Raw genomic sequence first — 4,857 nt, 5'->3', positions numbered from 1 at the left:
GTTCATAATCGAATGCGACTCATCTGCGATTATGAACGTGATATTGCAGTGATCTATGGCTCTGTGCATTAAATGCCGCTCCATCTGAAAGCACATGATGGAGATTTACTATTAATCACAGAACCGTCTTTCCTGATGAGATGCGCATGACAATCACATGCGATTTATGGTGCAGCCCTAATTTTTTTGTTTGTTTGTTGATCACGAAGTACATTTACATTACATTTACATTTAGTCATTTAGCAGACGTTTTTATCCAAAGCGACTTACAAATGAGGACAATAAAAGCAGGCAAAACTAAAAGCAGTCAAAACAAAAGAGCAACAATATATAAGTGCAAATGACAAGTCTCGGTTAACCTGACGCGAGGACAATAAAAGCAGTCAAAACTAACAAAAGAGCAACAATATATAAGTGCAAATGACAAGTCTCGGTTAACCTGACGCAGTACACGTAGCAAGGTGTGTATATATGAATATATCAATGAATTCCAAGATGACGGCGCGTGAACAGCGCGAGGCTCAGCGTCTCTCCAGTTTTTGCAAATTACTTATTATTTTACTAGTTATTTTCAGCGCAGTTGTTCGACATAGCTACGCATTAACCTCTTACAACCGTCACACACTATTGGATATCAAACTTCGCTACACAAACACCGATGTGGATACAACACTAGATCTTCATCTACTACCTCCCGAATTACTCCGGTCCCCGGGCTCGAGTGAATCAGCCAGTCCGACAGGAAGTGCCCGTCGTCGGCGCTGCGAACGTAAACAAAGACGGGGTAAGTGGAGCGGCCTGCGGGCTAAGCTAAAGCTCAACCCGAGTCGTTCAGCGATACCAAGCATCTTCCTCGCTAACGTACGATCTCTGGCAAACAAGATCGACGAGCTACGACTTCGGATCACTCAGCGAATGTTTATAGACTGCAACGTTATGGTTTTCACAGAAACTTGGCTCAATAGCACCATTCCAAATAGCGTGATTGAGCTAGAGGGGCGCAATATCTACAGGGCTGACAGAACGGCTGTGGACTCCGGCTGTATTAACAAAAACATAAATGGCATTAATAAAAACACTTACACTGACAAGCTACTCAATATCGCGTTCTTAATCAAATGCTCATCTGCGATTATGAACGCGATATTGCAGTGATCTACGGCTCTGTGTATTAAATGCCGCTCCATCTGAAAGCACGTGATGGAGATTTAGTTCACAGAACCGGCTTTACTGACGAGATGCGCATGACAATCATGTGATTGGTTGAGCGGATATATCGCATTCTGCAGAAAAGGAAGACTGGCGTTTGTCGCGGTTTTGAAATAAAGGGAGAAAACATGACAGAATAACTCGGCGGATATCACATTTTGCATAAAATTAAAAATTGACTTTTCAATACCGACCAGATACAATACTGATTATGGCAGAAACTCAATTTTTTTTAAAAATGGCATTTATTGCATTTTGGAACCAAACTCTTCATATATATATATATATATAACTTCATATACTACCAGCATAATTTTACCAGCATATATATACTACCATATATATTACCAGCCTAATAATGGTAAACTTGATGCATATTGTGGCGAGACGACCAAACGACAGACACAGTGGGTGTGGCGACAGGCCTCGGAGAGGCTTTTATTAACAGAAAATAAACAAAGTGTCCAGAAAAAAGGGATTAAATTGTCCAAAATAAACAAGGGATCTGGTGTCCTCGTCGTGCTGCGGGGTTCGTGAAGGGAAGGGCAGTGGTCAGGAAGGAAGGGTCCAGGTAAGGGGCGGAGTCCGGCGGCCACACGCGCTCCCCTCTCCAGTCCTGTGCGAGAGGGGCGGCGGCTTCTTCCAGCGGCTGCATCCTTTTCGTTGCCCACGGCGTGCGAAGGGACTAGACGGCCCGGCATCCTGGCCCGACGGCCGTGTAATGGGTGCGGTTCTCGTCCGGACCGCGGGTCCGGCAGCTCACGACTCTGGCGGCACGGGTGTCTCTCTACGCACCCTTCCTGGACCCACGAGGACACCAGCGTGCATGCACAGGGAAGAGACCGGTCTCCCGAGGAGAGGCGCGCTCGGCATTTAAACAGCTGCGGTGATGAGGCTACATTCGGTTCAGGTGTGCCCCATCACATGCCGCCAGCCCTGGCTATTTCAGCGCCCCTCCTCTCTCACGCACCCACTCATGTCGGGAGCCTGGTGAAGGGCGGCGATTAAGGGACGGGGTGATGCTGATAATTAGGGGGAGGCAGCCGACTCGTCACAATATATAATTGGATGACATCTTACCACGGTGGAATCGGCCAGTTATTCTAGCAAACCCAATGGTTGGAGTGGATCCTGAATTACCTATTATAGCCTGTACAATATCGGCCTTGGTGCAGTTTAATTCATCAAAGACGACGTCTTGTTCATTGGAAAGTGAAAGTGCAGACTGAAGAATATTAATCAACAGGCATTGAAGATTTCATACCCCAGTGTGTGGTTTGGGAGTATATTTGGGTTTTTATTTATTTCCTCTTTTGCGAAGATCATAGTGCATGCAAATTTAAATTCCCTATAATTGATATAAAGAGACCATTTTTTTTGTTAGAGGAAGAGCGGAAAAAGTAGCACATAGAAGCAAGTACTGCTTCTTTTTAAGCAAAACACAAACATCAATGCATTATTCAACCCTACACATTACAATATACTATGATAACAATTTGCATTGAAGACATACATACTCCTTGCATTTTGGTTGAGGAGGTAATCGGGTAAACTTTGGAATCACCCCTGCATAGCCTGTGTAAAGTGTGAAGATGCCTCCAATCTTTAGAGCTCCATCTTTGATGAACTCAGGCAGCTGTGCTTTGCTCTGTCACCTACAGTCTGGCTGTTCTGCTTTCATCAACACTGACAAGAGCAGTTATAGCTCCAGAATCAGCATTGTGGATTGAATCCCTTCAAACACTTAGTGGCCAACACATTCACTCTTTTTTATAGACCAAAGCTTTTGTTTACACCCATAACAAAGGATGTATTGCCATACATCATTATGTATATATTTTATATATGTGTGACCCTGGACCACAAAACCAGTCATACGTAGCAGGGGTATATTTGTAGCAATAGCCAACAATGCACTGTATGGGTCAAAATTATTGATTTTTCTTTTATGCCAAAAATCATTAGGATATTAAGTAAATATCATGTTCCATGAAGATATTTTATAAATTTCCTATCGTAAATATATCAAAACTTAATTTTTGACTAGTAATATGCATTGCTAAGGACTTCATTTGGACAACTTTAAAGGTGATTTTCTCAATATTTCGATTTTTTGGAACCCTCAGATTCCAGGTTTTCAAAAAGTTGTATCTCGGCCAAATAATGTCCTATTAAATGTCCTAACAAACCACACATCAATGGAAAGCTTATGTATTCAGCTTTCAGTTGATGTAAAAATCTCAATTTCAAAAATGTACCCTTATGAATGGTTTTTGTGGTCCAGGGTCACACACACACACACACACACACACACACATACATACATACAGGTGCATCTCAATAAATTAGAATGTCGTGGAAAAGTTCATAAAAGTGCTGCAGTCAATGTAATTCTTGTGAAAATACATTTTGCCAACTCAAAGAACAGGAACTGAAAAAAAAGATTCCCAGCTTTAAAGTCCTGTTCATTCCAAGAATGATAACTCTAATGATAACTAGATCTCTTTAAAGTTGGGTTAATTCTAATTTACTGTCAATGTTTTTTTATCGTGTATCAGTCGAAAAAAAATCGTTCAAGTGATTCCAGACTTTTCTCTGTGTCATTATCGTCATACTGTATAGCTATGCTGTGGAGTTCTCTATTTTCATAGAATCAGAACGGTATTAAAAGTTATAGATAGTTATCCTTAGCCTTATCGTCCTTGGTGTGAACAGCTGAAACAACTGTATGTAGTATGTTTTACCTTGAAATATCAGTTTCAACATCATTCTGACTGTATATCATCTCTGATTCTAATAAGGCGAATGGCTTCTGTTTGCCCACATTCCCCTCCAAACGTCTGTTCTAGCAGTAAGTTTGGTGAGCGGGTACAAAATTCCGCGAAAAGGGCAGCAACAAATGCAGGTGTACAGCTATCCACTGTAATTATGACAGTGATATAGTTACCACAGTGAATTCCACTCACTTAACTGTAGGGGGTGCCAAAGTCGCAAAAAATACACAAAACCCATATAGAGACAGAAACCTGTATGCTTATAGCTCATATTTTACTGGTGGATCAGGATCATAGGGACATAAGGATTAACATCCAGGGGTTAAAGGGTTAGTTCACCCAAAAATGAAAATTAGCCCATGAATTACTCACCCTCAAGGCATCCTAGGTGTATATGACTTCCTTATTTCAGATAAATCCAATAGGAGTTATATTAAAAATTGACTTTGATCTTCCCAGCTGTTTAATGGCAGTCAGCGGGTGTTGCAGTTCATCAGTCCAAAATAAGTGAAATAAAGTGCATCCATCCATAATAAAAAGTGCCTCACATGGCTCCGGGGGGTGAACAAAGGCCTCCTGTAGCGAATCGATGCGTTTTTGTAAGAAAAATTTCCATATTCTAAACATAATAATCACTTTAATCTAGCTTGCGCCGACAGTTGTAGCAGCTCCGGGAGGATGAAGTAAGATGTCTGCGTTTCTTACAAAAATGCATCAATTCGCTACAGGAGTTCTAAAGGTGCTGTTGACATGCAATTTTCACCAGATGTCGGTAACAATCCAAGTAGTTCATACATACAAAGAAAGCAAAACAAGTAAGTTCAGAAATTAAGTTCTGTGTAATAAAGTAGAATGACACAGGGAAAAAGTATTG

The 4,857-nt window shown here is 41.4% G+C and overlaps 1 pseudogene; it reads right to left on the bottom strand.

Moving 5' to 3' along the window:
• The window catches only part of LOC107742936 (extracellular calcium-sensing receptor-like), a 25,318-nt pseudogene extending 22,783 nt beyond the window's left edge, over nucleotides 1-2,535 (bottom strand).
• Between the last annotated feature and the right edge of the window lie 2,322 nt (nucleotides 2,536-4,857).

This window comes from Sinocyclocheilus rhinocerous, unplaced genomic scaffold (genome assembly GCF_001515625.1).
Source record: "Sinocyclocheilus rhinocerous isolate Xijiao unplaced genomic scaffold, SAMN03320098_v1.1 scaffold1128, whole genome shotgun sequence".
NCBI classification, from domain to species: domain Eukaryota; kingdom Metazoa; phylum Chordata; class Actinopteri; order Cypriniformes; family Cyprinidae; genus Sinocyclocheilus; species Sinocyclocheilus rhinocerous.
This window is presented reverse-complemented; position numbering and strand designations above follow the sequence as displayed.